Below are 19644 nucleotides of genomic sequence, written 5' to 3'. Positions count from 1 at the left end.
TAAAACAATTAGGTAATGAAATGTGAAAATAATAAATATAAAGAGAACAGGGGACCGTTTTGATATACAATCAGTTTAGAAGATAAAGCCATTTATATTTACGGTCTGAATTGGATCTTTGTAGCCTAATAAAATTTCTGTACACAAATTTCCAAGTATACAAGTAAATTTCCAACCTAATAAGTAAATTGTGCACCGATTCTTTGTTGGATTTAAAACACAGTTTTCATTGGAACATTAAAAATTCTCTATCTCCTAATTAATTCAATATCGATTTAATTATTTAATGCTAAGCATCTAAATTACTGAAGAATTTATTGTGAAAAATATTTATGTACTTGGAAATACGCAGAAATTTTATTAGGCTTAGACCAAGACCCAGTTCAGACGTAAATGGCTTTATCTTCTAAAGTGAAAAAAATTGTTCATTTGACTAAAAATTTTACATTTCAAGCAATAAAAGAATCGGAATTATTGTTATCTAGACGTGATGTGACAGGAAGTAGTTTGCGACAGAATTCTTAGCGTAGCATTGTGCCAGAGCAGCGAATTATAAAGATCATGTTTCTTGTTTTCTCAAAAAGAAGAGGGCGAGGATTTATTGTACTGCAGTAAGTTTGGACCGATATTACTCCTATAGCGATAATTAAATCGACGCACGACGCGAATAGTAAACTCAAATGTAGCGGAAGTAGTGGGTGTCCCATTTACACCGACAGAATTCCTTGAGAATAAGTGGGGAAATTCTTAACTGTATGAATAATATAAGAATAAAATAACACTTGGCCACAGAATTCAGCATATGCGGTCTTTTAATGACACACGCCGACAAAAAAAATGTTGTCAAGTAACTCTAATCAAGAAACACCTACTTTTTTATTTTATAAAAGACAGAAAGAATTTATAAGAAACACTTACTCTTTTATAAAATAAAAGAGTAGGTATTTCTTATAAATTTTAGGTCACGAAAAACAATGCCGCTGTCCAATTTGCTCCATTACGGTTTTAAAGTTATTTTGAATTTTAAGATGAGAAATCTCAGCGACTCATAGGGAAAAATATACATATAATAAATCACTAACCGTCAATAAAGTACCTAATAAAAATAGATGAATGTTAGATTTACACATTGATTCCTTATTAGCAAAGTTTGAAAGTCGGATGGTGGATTTTCCACACGATATTTATCGGCTCAACACACTTTTGCTATTTATATGTCAAAATTTTAATGTGACTTATTAAAACAAAAATTAAAAAGAAACTTTTTTTCACATACTGAAATTTAATAAAACTTCTTTCACTCTAAAAAATGTGTTCTATCCGTCTCATTTTAGAATTGTACTTTTTTCATACATTTTTAATAAAATTACTAGGAACTTTTATTAGAGAACGAAATTAGTCAATAACATTGAAATCCGATTATTCGTTCTCACCAATCTTGCCAAACATGAAAAATATGTCTGCTTTTCTACGCACTATATCCTTAATAAACCCTTAAAAAAGCATTCCTGCTATTTGTGAGACAATTTTTATTTTTTGCTACTAAGGAATCAATGTGTAAATAAAATATTCATCTATTTTTATTACTTTATTGACGATTAGTAATTTATTATACATTTTTTCCCTATATAAATCGGCGATTTCTTATCTTAAAATTTAAAATAACTTTAAAACCTGAGCAATTTGGACATCGGCATTTTTCTTTGTAACCAAAAATCTATAAGAAACACCTATTCTGATTAGAGTTGCTTGACAAAAAATTCTTTTTGTCGGCCTGTCCAATTAATTCGCATTAACTCAATGCGAGTTAACTCAGCCATATTCGTTTATGGCAGGGTAATAATGTCCGTAATAAAGATCTTGTAATCTTAATCGTATTCCGGCAAGTAGAAAGGCGAAGAAAGAAGGAAGAAAATGACGGATTAATATCTGTACGCACATGGGATTGCAGCAATTGTCCCGTCGGTTAGATAATCGATTTCCGATATTAAATTGAGCGTCCTTCGAACGTATGTGAGGCATAAGCGTGTGCCCATTGCGGTAGTATAAGTCACCGATACGTTGTTACACACTAAATTGCGGATATTCACATATTATGCTCTGTTAAATAAAAAATTTGTACATGACAATTATTTGAATTGCTCGCGCAACTTTAAATACTCTTTTCTTTCCAATCTAGATATATAGTTATAGTTTTATATATCAATAAACATTCCCCTGAATTTAAATTCTCTCAACTCTGAAAATTTATGACTTTCTATCTTATTCCCGATGCGTTTGCTGATGTTGTTCACTCTTATTAATATTGACGAAAATATTTCGACTAAATACCTATTTTCTATTCCGTACCTTATCCTCGAGAGTGATACCGCAGAATAATCGAAGCCGAGGGAGGTGATAAGACAAATAAGAATCGGCAAAGTTAGCAATAGCGCTTGACACGCCTGTCTAGAAACTTTTAAAATTGCCTCCGCTTTCCGTCTCCCGAGATTACGCTTCTCGCGTGCTATTGGAAAAAAAGAGAATAGGAGGAAAGAGCTATGAAGGAGCGATCGAGGTCGATTAAAAAATAGACAGCTAAGCTGCCAAATGCACGTGCAGTCGTGGCAAGATTCGTCATTCGGGAAATACAAATTGCCTAGCTGCTATATTCCAAGCGGCGTTACAATATTTCATATGCGTTATTTATTTTCGGAGAAAAATGGAAGGAAGAGAGAGAGAGAGAGAGAGAGAGAGAGAGAGAGAGAGAGAGAGAGAGGAGGAGGAGGAGGTATTAATGATCGGCAACTACGGAACATATTGTTTAATTTGTTCCATGATGCTGTAAAAAATAACACTTGAAATCGCATATTCGGCTTTAAATGCATGACTAATAAATTTTACAAAAATTTAAATTATTGTAGAATAATTTTAATAATACTAAATTGAATATTGTCGAAAGACAACATTAACTCGGTCATCTGGGGTGATTTTTACATCCCAGTGTCGAAAAAATAAAGCTCACATTGCAGTAATTTTAATGTGTGCTTTTTTTGTTTTTTAAATATTTTTTTAAATTTCTTACTTTTCTTTAGAAAATATTTAGTAAATCTATGTACATACTGTCTTTAAATATTATTAAATTGTAGAACAATGAAAAATATGTAATTAATAGATAACAATTTGTTTTAATTGGACTTTTAATTGGACTTTTAATTGGTGTGTAACTTATACTGCCGCAATACACCGGGATACACTCCAGATGACCATTTATGCAAAAAAAATGAGGGGACCATTTTTGTGTGTGGGTTAAAATTCTTTAAAAATCTTTCTGGATAAAAAAAATTTTGTCAAAAAGAGAGATATATATTGAAAGAATATCTCATAAGAAAATAGATATTGCAAAATCTTAAAATTTCTCTTGTGTATTCAAGATTAATATTTTTTCCTGTAATGCAAATTTTACGAATACATACGAAGAAAAAACGTATACGAAATTCAATCCGAACAATATTTCAATAATTGTACCTTTAATATAAATATAGAAATAATTAAATATATTTATTATTTCATATACAATGATAATTAATTATACGCTATTTGGATATCTTATAAATCGTATGATGAATATAATCTATAGATCAGATGGAAAACGACAGCTGTAAAGTATACAGAGGAGTAGATGTAAGTTATCTATATTACGTTGCATATTACATTCTAATTATACACATCACTGTTATATCATTGTAATTGAAAAGATCTATATTCTCCTCCAGTATTTGCGTTTTTAATAACGTCAACTAAAAAGAAAAACAATAGTTTATTTTTAGAGGAGTGTTCTCCTTCTTATATAAAGGGTACGCTGTCGCTTTTTCGCTCATGAATGTGAGATGTACTTTACGAAAAATAGGTATATTTGGCGCGAGACGCTACTGTGCCTCTTGATACCGCGTGTCTTTATCTCTCTAAAACACATGATAATAACGTAAATGTAGACTGCTATAACTGCTTTATGATATCGACGGAACAGTATCTTTGCAAGATATAGTAACGCAAGACTAACCAGTGGTCTCGTTTTTACCGACTGTCTTAATATCTGTTAGAGAGATTTGAAAGTAAGGAGTTGTGCAACAGCGAATCGTCTCCGTATTTACGACAATTTATTATAAAGTTTTTGAGTAACGATTATCTCAAAAAAGGATAAGGCATTGAACTTTTATAGAAGGTCATTGACCTGTTTCTGACAAATAAGAACTCAATATTTAAAGTGTCTGACTGTTTTTGTCGTCTTCCATTGAAAAAAATTGCGCTCTATCATTAAATGATTAGACGGTTTCCTCGAATAAATTGATCATCTAGTCTCATATATAGCAATTAATTTATTCAATATATTTTTTATTCTTGTACGTGATGTTATCGTTGTCACACTTTCAATCTATTTTGTTGAGTTAAATAGTTAATACGCACACGATTTAAAAAAAATCGGGATTAATATAAATCCTAGAAACATTACAGCACAGTAATTAATTTGTTTAATATATTTTATTTTTGTGGTTTTTTATGACTTCAAAAAAAATTATTAAAGGTAAAAGTTAATATATGTAATATATGTGTGAAATATGTAATATACATATATTGTACCTTTTATTTTTAGGATTATTGAAAACATGTAGATTGAATATCGTCATGTACGATATATTTCGCGTGTCTTTCAAATAATGATCGAGTTGTCCTAATGTTTTTAATCTCTGAATTCTTAACTTTTTAGTTTTATTATATTGTCGCGGTTCCTTTTTTGGAAAAAAATGTATATTTGCTGTATGTTAGGTACTGGTTTAGAATGCTTTATTGATACTGTTCGCGGGACAAATACACGCAATTCATACAGTTTTCTCCCGTGTGACTGGAATATTCATCGATCCGTGTCGAGGCACAGTTATTCGCGACATATTTTCCATGTCTGCGCGTGCACCCTCGTTTTCCACTCCTGCCCGCTTATTCCCACCCCTTTGCTATCCCATAACAATTGCACGTCACATATGTGACCGCGTATATCGTTAACCTCCCGAATGCACGGAGCATTCACAAAAATAAGACATGTATCCTATTTTTAGAATTGATAACTACCATCAAAGTTCTAATGTAACTGTTTGTAATAAACGATTTAAATAGTCCCTCATCCCTCATAAATTTGTTTTGCACATTTTCTCACTTATTGCGATATTTCGAAAGGTCTTTTTAATAGAATCAGACGGCGCCTACGCTAGATTACTTTTTTTTTTTAATTAAACAAGAAATTCCTTTTTCGCACTTTGCGAAGCTTGTTGGAAAATATGATTGTTTATTTCGATTTACTTCGATTAATCGAGGATGTGCCAAAATCTCACGAATACTGGTGCAAATTGTAGTTGCACTAGCCAAAGTGAATTCGTTAGTTCTAGTTTCGATAAAAACTACCGAGTGGTGTAAAATATAGATATCCAACACATTGAATTGTTTTATAAAACGAATTGATTTATTAGGTTCCAGTTTCCATTCTCTCAATTATAACTAGAGAAGAGGAATATACGTTTTATCTCACTTTCCTCTTTAGCGCTTACGCGTTTACGGAAAAATGACGCTCGCTTGTTTGTACACTCGTCAGACTGATATTTACATAGCACGCTTCAGCTTCCTGGTAATATCCGGTTGAAGTTTGCTCGGCAAATTCGCCGGAAATCGCGGACATCAGCGCCTGATTTCGCTAACGTCTGACTTCGTCTGATTTCAACGCTTGCCTTTATTCAACACCGGGATTACATGAAGTAAAAATGTTCGCCAAAAGAATAAACGGAGCACTTGAAATCTGTAGACTCCACTTTTAGTTCTAGCTGTCCGTAAAATTTGTCTAAAAACTCTCGTGTAGTTTTAGCTCTTCTTTAAAAAAATGTTTGGTGGATTTAGTGTGCTTTAAGAAAAAACTATGCGCGGTTTATTTTCACAGTCTTGACTCTCATCAAGTGCTATATGCGAGAATCGATTTCAATGATCGATCGACTTTTTTTTTAATATGTTCTATTACCGAAACAATTTTATAGTTCGCACACATAACGTGTGTGATACCAGCATGAGTTGGTGCAGTAAAGTCGATAAGAGCAGCCGGAAAATTGGCCGGTAGTTGTCGCCATCTCGCGGGGAAACGGTGAATAGAGTCACCCTTAATGGCGATCTGAAAAAGTTCGCGGAGTATGCGCCTCTTTGTTTACATCCCTCTTTGTTGTCATGCCCTTCTTATTTACTGCCATCGAGACCTTTGCGTCAGCCTATCGATCGAATTGCGGGACTAATGCGAAATTTTCGAATGCGTCCCGATTATCGAAAGAAAGAAAACGTAGAAGGACTCGAGAGAAGTCCCCGTAATTTTGACATTAGAGAAGCACAACTCATTGAGTGTCTCAAATTATTATTCTAAAACATTTGCTTGCAGAATTTTGAAACATGCCATCTCGAAATGAAAACAAATTTTTTAACATGTTAAAATAAATAATGGAGGGATGTTTGCACAATATAGTCTCTCATTTTTCTAATCTCATCCTAAACAACACGCATGTTTCAAGTCGGGAGATATGATGTCTTAATGCTGTTTTTAAGACTTTATATCCCGATTTGAGACATTATGTTCACTGGGATAAAAATTAGAAAAGAAAAATACAAAATGAATAAAAAGTGAAGCCTCGTATTCCGCGAATTTACTAAGCTCTCTACTTGACTCTCCGATTCTATTTCTGTTCTCGCGCTTCTTATATTTGTTGAATAAAATCGCATATTGCATTTGCCGCTAAACGAAGACAGTTAAATAAGACTCTTTATAAAACGTCGGGATTCTAGAAATCGTGTTTTGCAATGTTCCATTGAAATGAACAATTTCAATGGAAAATTCTTTCTTAGATTTTTTTCGCGGAAACAATTGTACGTATATGCGCGCAAAGCAAATATTTGCTCACCGCGGCGGATATCCGTGATACGTAACATTCGGCGTTATTAACAAGTGCTCCGGGGTTAGTTGTTGCGAGAGAATGAGACGAGAATGGCGATTTATGCGCACGGATGGAACCGTCTGTTATAATTAGATGGCATTTTGAAAATTTGTCTACGGTTATTTCAAGTATTTCCGGAATTCGGACAATACGTACGAAAGGGAGTTACATTTTGTCTCAGAAGAATTTCTGCGTGCAATTATTTGAATGCTTTGAGATATTTAAATTAGCTCTTATATAAAGAACATGGTGTTATTTAATAAATTGACATTTGACTTCCTCTTCTCGCAAAGTTAAAAGAATTAGCGAGTCCTCGCTGTGTGAGAACGGTCAGTAATTCGACACGTGTCATTATACTAGTTCGCACGACACGCCAATGACGTCATCCACCGGATGCGAAATGCGGCCGCGTTCGCGATAAATTATGAAATCCGTCAAGCACCATTTAATTTTGTGTATTTTATGTTTTCTATTTTCCTTCTTTTTTTTCATAATATGCAGGAGTATATCTTTTACTTCAGTTCTCTCATCGATAACGTTGATTATCTCGTGATTTACTGTCCCTTGAGAGTATCTATTATTTAGAATGGCGTTCAAAGATCTTCGATATGTAAACATCTGGAAGTTATATTAACACAATAATAAGGATTGAACTATGGATAGAAATTTTGTTAATAATAAGATTTGTGAAAAGAGTAAAAGAGCGTGATTGGCTAAACGGGTAGAAAATTTCAACAAGACTGATTGAGCAAAACAGTATATAAAGCGTTACCGTCGAGATTCATCAATTTAAAATGATTTTTATTCAACCTTTTTAAGCAAGCCTCTTTTAGGAGTTAATTTTATTTAATAATTCGTGATCGCGATCAACGAGCGACGCCAAAGGGAACGTCAATAATTACACTATTATAATAACGTTATAGCTTGGTGTGCATACACGTGATTGCTGGGGAACGTGAATCGATGATGGCACTGGGAAATAGCGGCGGGAGTTACGTCGGGGAAGGCCTCTTACGTGGATCTCCCTGTCCTTACATAAGGAAATAACGTTATGGATTGAGAGAGGAGAGCTAGGTACACGTGTATACGTGCGAGACAGAAAGAGGGGGAGAGAAAGGGGTGAGACGAAGGGAGGGAGGGAGGGACAGAGAAAGAGGGTGGGAGGGAGAGAGAGAGACCATGAGGTGCGTGTGCGTCATGTCGGATCCATTCACCAGCTTCGGCAAAGATGGGACAAACCAGGTCGCAGGCACAGTTATCTAGGTCAACTTCTCCACTTCTCACGGCTAACTCTAGTTACCATGTGAATACGCCGCACGGCATCAATGAAACGTCCAGAATGACCCTGATTCGGGGTCGTTCGCTATAACGAGCTGGTTACAGTCACCCGCGTGTTGCGCGAAAAAAATTTCAACCAGCACGTTTGGAGTTTCGGGGATGCGATGTATTATGAAATAACGCACAAGAGCGTACCTGCAAATGGGGATTGCAAATTGCGATGGGCTACTTAATGCAGAATGTGATAGGAATAAGAATAAGAATATTATAAGTAGTAGAAGCAGGCAGAAGGAGAATTTTATTTATTATGACTAAATTATTATAATAAAACTCTGTTTTATTTGAGCCATATTATAATGGACGTAACGTCAAACCGTGTTACACGGAATCATGGTTGTTTGCGTTATCTCGGCTCGTTTAACCTCCTGTTGCTTAGAATAGGATCTCTCCGACACTCTTGTCGTTAGAGGAGCTCTTGCTGAGATTAGTCGTCGAGGGCACCTAGTGATATACACGTCTTTCCTCATTGTCTTAACCCGAGCGGTCCTCAATAGAGAATCTCTCTGTCTGGGATGAGTTTAACGCGCCGTTTTTAGAGCCAGAGTGTTTTACCAAGACATTAGTCCACACATGACGTCTTTGTGTTAAACAGAATTGAATTTTAAAGGATTAAAAGGTTGGGATACATACAGAATTGATTTTTTATTGTGTTGAACTTCAAAAATAGATTCTTCACGGCGAATGATTGATTCGGCGCGATTTAACTTATCGCAGCTGTTTACGGTTTAATAATAGGAAAGTATCTGAAAGTTTAGCCATCTTCGGGACGAGATGGTCTGGCTCCGCAACCCACACGATGTTGGCTCAACTCCACGTCGCGTTGCGGAACGTGTTCCGGTGGCCCAAATACGCAGATACTTATCGACGTATCTTAATTTTCGACCGTGAATTTTGCCGCGACGGATTACTTTACCTCCGTCTCTTCGATTATGAAAAATGAAAAGTAAGAAAAATATACACTTGTAACTATATTCAGTGTGTATCTTTTAGATATTTTTAAAAATTACAAAACGTAAATATAATTGCGATTGCAATTTTAAGCATTATTATATTTAAATGCATTATAAAAATAAGTAGAATTTTTTTAAATATAAAATAACAATAATAAGAGAGTGTACCGTCTCTGCTAAATATCCCATGATAAAAATTCTTTAGAACTTAAAAAGTATACGAACAACTTTTTGCAAATGACAAGGCAAGAATTGTGTTATTTATGATCTGCTCTAATTAACAAATGGTGATATTCTAAAGGGATATCCCGTATATTATCCTAATTGTGATTAACAATTGTGATTAACGAAATAATTACAAGCTTACGTTTGATTTAGTTTATTTTTAAAGAATTTTTATTGTATCTCGCCTTCTGCGACAAATCGTATCTTCGACAATGACTTAATTACGAATCACGAATTACGGAACTGAAAGCAAACGTAGGGGAAGAAAACAAGAGGAGTGGCTCCACGCGCCTTCCCCTTTTAGTTAACCCCTTTTAGTTTGTCCCTCGCGCGAACGGGAAGGGAAATTAATTTCTATGATCTCTCGTTACTCTCGAACAGACGTGCTGCTTTTTATTCAGTGTTGACGTTGATGTTCCTCACAAAGAACTTCCTGTCGGATCTCTCGATCCTTCCTTTTCCTCCAATCGTTTCACAACTAACAATGTTTCGATTCAGTGAATAAAGTTTGAATCACTTGTTTCCAATGGACCATTCAATTATGCGTGTTTTATACTTTTATTAGCCGTCATTTGGACGAATAAAGCAACGTGTATAGTTAGTTGGGAATTTATCAAATTAACTATTCTCGATATTATAATTTAATTATACTGATTCGCGCATTAGAATTTTGTAATGCTTTGATTCTAACGGATTTAACGCATGTAACGTAACGATAATCAACGTAATTTATTGAATACGGTTAATTTTAGACTGTATGCGGCATATTCTTTTTTCGGAATATCGCAAATATGAGAGTCTTGCCAGTTTTAAGAACTGACCGTCACGTCATGGGCCTTTGTTCATTTTACTATGTTTCCATAAAACGTTCTAGTTCGAAACGGTCTTAGCTTACTTAGTATAGGACCTGCAAATTGCCACGACGCACGCGAGAAAACTCTTCAGAAAAGTTCATTCGTGATAAGTGCCGCGTGGCGCTTTTTCTCTCGGATGTGATTTCCGTTCATGTAATAATTACGAGCCCGATTTCCATTGTAAAAGCAGAGATTGAATATTTTATAGAACTGAGATGTATGATAGGTTTTATTAATTATTTTGACAAATGGATTCATATTTGTCTTACTTGACCGCTACTGACGAGTCACTACTAACTACCGCTTGACAGCGCGCTGCTGCACAAGTGGTATGACCGTACTTATAAACCGACATGCGCTCGTAGTTACACGTATTGACCTCGACTTTATGGTGGCCGAGATCTTTGGTGAATCAGGGATGATTCGATCGTGATGAAAGGCAATCGAGAAAAAGATTGAGGAAAATATACACTTGGGAGTCGGGGAGACTCATGGGAGTTATCAAGGAGAGAATTATTGATGGGGAAAGAAAACGGCAAAGGTATATAAAAGAGATAAGAAAGAAGACAACGAGCTCAGTTTATCTTAATTTATCTTAGGTTTTTCTCTCAATTCTTCATATATTAATGATAAACTAGTACGAAACTGTGCACGTGTTAAAAGTGCGCTAAGAACGAAAAGAGATAGAGTGAGGAAGAGGTAGGAAGTGGATGTGATAAGGGTAGCAGCGTTGTGAGATTGGTGGGTCAGAATCAAGAGTAGTGGTCGGGATGGAGGGGTTCGAAGTAGGGGTATACGAGATGTGGAGGGGGCAGTATTGATTGCGTGCGGTTAGTGCAACGAGAAGAGATCCGGCAAAACAGAGAGAGGACAAGTCGAGAAATGAGATGTAGATGAGGAAATTGTGAAAAGAAGATATTGTGAGGTAGATAGCGTAGAGGAGGGGGAGGAAAAAGCTTCGTGAAACTGAAATAGCGTAACAAACATAGATAAGGGACGGAAGCGAGATTTATTGATAGCAAGATGTTATTCACACAAAAAGAGAATGGAGAATAAAGAAAAGAGAAGAGATCGAAATGAATGAGGATGAATTGAGCGCGGAAAATGAGGACAGAGGATATCGATAAAAGAAATAAAGATATCAGGCATAAAGTGTGAATACTAAAGAAAAAAATTTTAGAGGGAATGTAGGAAAAATAAAATAATATCGTTGCAGAATTAGAGGAGGATGAAATTACTTGTATAAAAACGGCGAGGGTTCTGGTAGTAACTTAAAGGATTGGGTGGAAAAAGGATATTTTAAATATGTGACTCATTTTTTACTAAACTGCGAGATGATTTAAGTCTTGATATATTTTTATTTTTTCTTCCTTTTTGACACTTTCTGCTTTTCTGCAAAATGTGAAAATAAAATAAAAATTTACCAGTCAATGAGATATTTAATATCAATTAGATAATTAAAATCTTTTAGTAAAAATGAAAAGATGTGGAGTAAAAGATTTTGCAAAGACTTTAAGATAATTTTTGTTTTTTTTTAAATGTAAAAATAATTAGTCTTAAAATTAGCTTTTATTCTTACCACTTCACTCAAATAGAATTGAAGAGAAAGTTAAAATTATATCTCTTCTTTTTATTTAATGAAATAAAAGATCTATAGAAATTCATAAAATGTAATCAGCGTAGTTTTGCATTTAAAATTGTTTAATATTTTTCTTTCCATATATAATAAGCTAAAGATTATTTTAAATTACAACAAAAGATAGCGATGGTCCGAAAACACACAATGTTCATAAGTGTGTTCTTTTCCGTTCTAATTACTGTCAACGTACTCAGCATTAGAAGCATATTGACAATCGATAGAGAAAGATATGGAAGAAAGAAAAATAAAGTGAGAACTCGAAAGGGAACGAGATATAAAGTAAATAGGATGAATGAATAAAGAGAGAAAAATGAAGATAAAATAGATTAATTGTGATAGCGAAAGAAAGGGGAAGTAAAGAGTTGAGCTGAAGAGGAAGAGAGAGAAACAAAAGAGAAGAGCAGAGAAAAGGGATAAAATGGGAAGAATATGAGGAATAACAGGATGCGAGGAGAAAAGGAGGGAAAGGAAGAGAGGGAGAGGAGGAAAAGGAGAGAGAAGGGGGAGAGTGAAAGAGAGTAGGAAACAAGAGGGTAGGAGGGAAGAGGATCAATGCTGTTACGCTGCAAACTGCTATGTATACGCCACTATTATTTTCTTTCACTCCGAGAATTGTGTGTGGAAGGAAACTTTCACGACGCGCTTTCGTCTATGCGAAATGGTACGTTGGTCGATGTATGTAGGTCGCCTCGTTGCTCGCTAGCTGGTATGAGTCACGGAAGGAGATGCGCCAGATCGCGGAGTTGGACGGAACAACTCGATGTCAGTAGATCAGCGTTTATCAGATTTGCAATGCGCTGAGGGGTGAAATGACGAATTTTCGACTTGACGATGGATACAGTATAATTTTCAATAGTTTAGCTCGTATATGATAATTAGTATAAATGTAAATCTGCATCGAAAAAATTTACATTAAAAAGTTAAAAGTTTAATTATCAATTTATGTATCTTATTTTTAATTTATTTTTACAGAATCGGATCTCTCTTTTTGGATCCGTTTAATCAAACTGACATGTCATTTACATAGCAATTATTGACATTGCATATTATATAAGATCGCCACATCGTTTATACAGTTGCGATATTAGCCTATGTCAAGTTTGGTTAAGGCTTGTTTGAGCTGCCGATAAATTGGTATTAATCGTTAGACATTTATCACGCCACGATAAACCAACAGACAATACTGCCAAACTGTTCTCTTTTCGCAATTTCTTTTTTCTCCCAAACAATAGTAATATGCATCACATGTACTTAGAATTCATGTTACTGTATTCCAATTTTACGCTAATGATTCTTAAATTGGTCGTTCTCCTATGATCTACATTCCTAATACAGAAAGAATTCCAACGGAAGTGATGTGCGGCGCACGCTCGTTTTTTTTTCCATAACGTTTAGTACGCATGATCGTTCGTTGGGTGGACATGAAATCTCATAATATTATCATCGTTGTCGACAATAACGATGGTGAGAATGGGGGTCGTTCGGTATCGCATTCACCGGTACGAGGACCCCGATCGCCCACGATTTATCATCCCTTCCTGTCCCCTTTCTTCATTGCCTCCTTCGAGCCACCCACTTTTTTCGCAGCATGTTAACCTTCTCTCATCCTCTGCGACGAGCAGTCTGCCTTATCCGCAGAGGGGGGAGAAGAGTAGAAACCCCCGGGAGTGCGGGGTAGGTTGCGAGGTACACACTAGAGTGAGATGGGGTGCACCTCGCTGCCCAGTTTGATTACGCAACAACCATTGATCTTCTCGGCCTGATAGTTAAAACCTTAAGCTTTCTTGAGGTAAAGTTACGTCAGTCAGCTTGTTAGGTGAGCCAAAACAGATTGTCTGAAAATGATTTACAGGATTACACAGAGATAATTTTTTTTTTTTTATTAAATCTCAAAGATATTGGAATATATATGCTGAATTTCATTTGCCTATTTAATTTTTTATTAGTGCATTTGATCTTGGTTTTATCCGTCTAATGAGACGATGATAAGATTAAAGATAAACATATTGTAGCAATATTATTATTTAACATTTAGCCAAGTATTATTATTTGGTTCTTTTTAACTTATTTTGATATCCATTTATGATATGAAGCTTGACACAAAGCTTGACATAAATAGGAGGGAGATTTTATCGGATTAAATGGTCTGTATTTTACTATAAAAGAATTTTTTTTTAATTAGCATGTTACCAGTATACTACTGTAAATATGTATACTGCTGAGTGATGTAATACATTAGTTAAATTCTTTTTATTGTCACACGCATTATAAAATATTTAAAAAAATATATTTAATTATTTAAGAAATTTTATTTGGCGTAATTTTAACTTAATGAGAATAAGGGCTTAAATTATAAATAATGCATATTTTGTAACACATATTTTCAAGTAGTAGTAATTGGGAAGATGAAGAAAAATACAATGGTAACACAGAAAATACAAAAAAGCAGACTGAAGACTAATTAGAGGACAGAAAATCTATAGTGCAACGAAATATTAAAAGAGTTAAGTGAAAGGCACGTAGAAAAGAGACCGAAGGTACGCCTAAACGAAAGCTCATATATGCATGGAAAATACGTGCGCTCGCGGCTGCACGCTAGACTTCGTGATCGGGACAAACGAGACAGCGGCGACGAAGACACAGTTCCAGCGCGGTGTAGTGTGGCGTGGCATGGCGTAGCGTGGTATGACAAGGCATGGTCGAACACGGAGATGTGCAGTTCTAGGTAGGGTGAGGACGCGGAACAGAGAGGGAAGGGTTCGCGCGAGATGGAGAACGACAGAGGTGGCCGCTCACCGAACGTGTGTGAGGTGGTCGGGTGGTGAAAGGTAGAGGACATCCTCGCGCAGGGGGACGCGCGCAGCTTGCTGGCCGCTCCAGTGAGCGAAGCCGCGCGCGAGACGAGGAAGAAGGCACGGCGGAAGCGAGCCGCTTCTGTCTTCGATTCGCGATACTCTCCTATGCGTCGTGCTCCCACCACCACCACCACCATTGCCACCACCACCACCACCACCACCACCACCACCGGCGACCTCCACCACCTCTGTCTAGCTCGCGGCTCGAGAAAGCGGAGGAGAGAGAAAGGAACGGGAGGAATAGTCCGGGTGGAGTGAGAGAGGTGAGGAACGGTGAGAGGAAGCTCGGCCGACACGGTGTGGTGTCCTCAGACGAGTTCTCGTCGGCGTAGCGCGAAGGCGTGGAGCCGAGAGAACCACTCGCTGGCCTCCCGGTCGCTCCTCGTGGCGGCCGTAGGTATACGCGGAGGGACAAGAGTGAGCGGAGCAGCCGGAGTAGCCCGAGCCGCGGGCGGACGGTGGTGCCAGCGCGCACGAGTGCCAGTTTCGCGGAGAAGTGCGTGCGCGAACGAAGCCGCGGCCTCCCCGGTCGGTCGGCGCGGTGGCGGCGGTGCCGAGAGGTGCAATCGCGCTCGAGATTTACCAGGTGCGGTGAAGTGAAGGTGCGAAAAAGGCGTTGTCGTCATCGTCGTCGTTGTCGTCGTTGTCGTCGCGAGAGAAGACGCTCTCTCCTCCTGTACGATGATCAATCCGAGGCGGGTTGGACGGACGAGCTGCCTCAGCTGCCGCCCGTCCCATTCGATCTGGCGCGGCTGGTCGTTCTCGTCGTCAAGCGTCAGCGATCGACAATGAAATTCGGCGAAATGCGCGAGGACATCAGCATCACTTGATCCTGGGAAGCACCGTTCACCTCGCCCCGCTGCGCGCGTTCTCCTGCATCGGAGTCTTCCTTCGAAACGGGGCGTATAAGGCGCGATAAGGGTGGGAAAGATCGAGAGACCCGGAGGAGAATTGGAGGAACGGAAAAGAGAGAGAGACGAAATACGGAATAATCGGGATAAGGGAAGAGAGAGGTAGGACGGAAAAGGAAATAGGAAGGCTGACAAGTGATGAAACAGGAGGAAAGGGTTGAAAAGCTAGGAAGAGAATAGACAGAGTCAGCAGCAGGAGCAGCAGCCATTTTGGTCGTGCGTTCTGCGCTGCCGCCGCTAAATACCTGATCACAAGTGATCATTGGTGATCTCGCGACGAATTTGGTGAACCCGTGTCGGATAATATCGTCGGTGGTGCAGAGTGACGTCCGTGACAGGGGGATTCACGCGAAAAAGGGGTTGGTATGCGATGAGAAGGAAAGAACGGCTCGAGGAAGCGTGTGTGTGGAAGAGGGAGTGGGAGACAGTGTGAGCAAGAACAAAGAAGAGTGGAGAAGGGCGGCGAGGGTGGCGGGGTGGGACCATCGAAGGGTGCGTGTTGTGCGGGGGTGCACCGCTCTCCGGTGGCATGGGGCTCGGGAGGGGGACTCGCCCCCTCTCGTAACCGCCGCGAAGCGCCAAGATTTCCCGCATCGAGTTCATCGAGAAATGGGGGCTGACCCCTGTCCTCAAACCGAGGCAGGACCTACGCCCCCACCGGAATGGTGCGGAGGAACACGGCGACACGAGGTAGGCCGAGCCGAGCGGCCGCATTCAGTAGCGAAAGTACGACATAGAGGACTGAAATGCGATGAAAATGTTGTCGATGCTAGGATGACAGGTCATTTGAATAATACATAGCGATAACGATTGCGGGATATATTCTTGTCAATCGGCACCCCAGCCATGATTTATGAAATTCTTCAGTCGCGTAGATCGTAAGGGGTTTTAGTTTCTTGAATTTATAAAGGTGATGGATTATAATTTCTGGAAATTAAAATCCTGAGAAACCTGCGATACACGTTTCTGCAAGACTGAACTGTAACGATAGGTAGTGAGTCATTTGAATGTGTATATATATATAGAGAAAATGAAAGTATCCCAATTATCGTTAATAGCGGTTGCCGTAGTATGCTGTGCTAGGTTTTAGAATTTATCGATTTACAAAATATTTGACTGTTTAAAGTTTTAGGATTCATGATATATGTAGAATCTAATAATCGCTTGCGATCTTAAAATTTCAATTAAGTTTCATGCATCCTTAGATCCATAAATTTATGAATTTAAAAATATTTAAGGTTTTTGAATTTTGAGATTCTTGGACGTTAGCTGTAATTGTTGAGCTGCATGCGAACAGTAAAATAGATTCGTAAAAAAATATAGATGTGTGCACCAAAGACGAGCATTGAAATTTCACGGCGCACGCTTGGTTTGTTATAGCTCTTGGCTCTTATGTAAACCTTATCTTTTTTTGAGTTTTATCTCTACAATAAAACGTCGTTTAGGTTTCCCTGGAATCTCGTCCTCGCATTACTACATGTACCTAATCATCATCGATTTAATATAATTGAAGTATTATATAACATGCTATATTGTTATTGGCGCTCAAACCAATAATGTTAAATAAATTCCATTAAAATGTTGTTTTATTATATTGAAATCCGTTAACTATAAATATAATCAGTATGTATCAGAAACTCAGTCTTCAATCAATCCAATTTAATAAAGTAATAAACTGCAGCTGCATAAACTTCAACTACTATATTTTTTCAACACATAAATATTGACTTCAATTTTAGGACAGTTGAATTTTACTATCACATTGTTTTACGTCTTATTATTATCGAAATTAATCTAGACATCGTTATTGATTATTTTAAGAATCTGAAATAGATGCATAATTCTGGTTGAAACTCAAAGTTCATATTCTAAAATTCGAAACAAGCTTTAGAATTAAAATAATTGTAATTAAAATATGTTAATGTGTTATCTAAAATATAAGGTTGTTATTAAGCTGTTATAAGCTGTTATAAGTTGCTATAAGCTTGTTATAAGTAAAAATAGTTACAAACATTTGTAAACCAATTTTAAGGATTCGATGAAACAGGGGTAAATATATGATATAATTTTCTTGACTACGTCACACATTTATTGCGACACTGTCATTGTTGGAGTGTTATGTCTATATTAATGTTAAGCTCATGGATATAAATAATGTTAAAAGCATGATACTTTTTTTAAAATAAATTTGCAATTTCTCGAAAAAAATTATAGATGAAACAAATTATTAGTATTTTTGCTACATAAACATCAGTCATCGAAACAATAAAACAATATAAACTTAACCGACAGCCGCATTGCGCTTAACCTGCTTTCTGTTAATGGCAGACTTTAAAATGCACTTCCAGATACTTGTGATTTGCGAGGAAACTACGTATTCGAGAGAGGCAAAGAAAAATATAGAAAGCTGAGCAATATTTTTCTCGATGATCGTTGCGTCTATTTTCGTTTACGGTTCACGATACGATTTGTACAATTATTCCGCATCTCGCGGCTGATTTATTTCCAACATTTTTTTCCTTAGAAAAAAGGCCAAAGGAGAGGCGTAACAATGATCAATGAGCCGATCTAATAATAAACTGAACAATCACATACCCGATAATCGCACGCGTGTTTTTGTCTTCATTTCCTCTGCGCGCTTTAATCTATAAATAATTATTTGAGATTTAACTCTTTCTGTGGAGAGCCACAGAAAGTCTTTTAAAATAAAAAGTACTAAAGCATTTTGATATTTTAAAATTGTAAAAGCGAAAATGATATAATTGAAGGATACAGGGAAAAAACAATCAATTAATGTCCGTTCGGAGTAATTTTGATAAACGCAATTTTAAGTTTTAAAACATCAAATATCTTAGGAAGCTATTGAAAAAATTAGTACAAAATTTAGTGAATATCGGAATGCAGCCTTAGTGTTCACTTAATTACTAAAACGTTACTTAATAAATTAATACTTAATTAATAAAACACACACATTACTTAATAGAACATTAAAAAAATACTTAATAAAATATTAGTTTACATTGTACGTTGGATTCTGATGATTTTTCCCCGTAAACGCGTGAATTATGATTGTTTTCCTTCCTAGTACAGTACATCTTTTGGCCATATTTCCAATGAATTGTAAACTGTTCTTGATCAAAACAGATACAAATTATGAAAGTTCTTTGAAAATGCCACAAGATATGTATGTATAATCAGATCAATTTCGACAAAAAGTGGACTTTGATCGTTTCTCTCCTTCAATTGTTATTTCGAAAAATAAATTTTGTGATGGATCGGATGATTTACAACGCTTGGAGAGAAATGTATAGACTGCACATATGGTGGAGTGTTAGCACTTCAGCGGAACTTTAGCGGAAGAAAACAGTATCAAAGAAACGAGTAAATGGAAACATGATGCTTAATCACAACACACCGTATGCTCGAGTATTTACGTTAATAGAGGCGAGGTGGTTAAATATCGTGGTGTTAAACCTCGCCGCTAAAAATACCATTTCCCATTTCTGACTAGCAGCTATCTTTAGGACAGGAGCAAAGCATTCCTCCTTCGCCGAGGATTCCCGTGGAATGCGTTGCTACGATTCCCTCCACGATTCATTGCCGCGATAATGAATTCTTTCAAGCTGTTAGGGGAGCCCATGTTTAGGGGATACGGGGTTTAGGGACAGATACATAACGTCTTCCTACATATTTTCTTCCCGGAACTGCCGTGAAGAAAATTGGTTTTATTCAGATTGACGCGGTGTGAATACAAATACATACTCGAGAGATTCGATATGAGGAAAAAAAACCTAATATACACGTACGATGATGGAACTATGTATTCAACGAGGCGACAACTTCTGGAGAAATAAATAAAAAGAGTGTATCTTCTATC

General features: G+C 37.0%; 1 protein-coding gene across 16 annotated transcripts in view; it reads left to right on the top strand.

Annotated features, from left to right (window-relative positions):
• Positions 1 to 19644, top strand: part of Shaker (potassium voltage-gated channel protein Shaker) — a 117774-nt gene that overhangs the window by 67367 nt on the left and 30763 nt on the right. The gene's annotated exons all lie outside the window — the stretch shown is intronic.

Source organism: Temnothorax longispinosus, chromosome 11, assembly GCF_030848805.1.
Source record: "Temnothorax longispinosus isolate EJ_2023e chromosome 11, Tlon_JGU_v1, whole genome shotgun sequence".
NCBI lineage: Eukaryota > Metazoa > Arthropoda > Insecta > Hymenoptera > Formicidae > Temnothorax > Temnothorax longispinosus.
The sequence above is the reverse complement of the archived record's forward strand: the minus strand, read 5'-3'. Positions and strand labels throughout refer to the sequence as shown.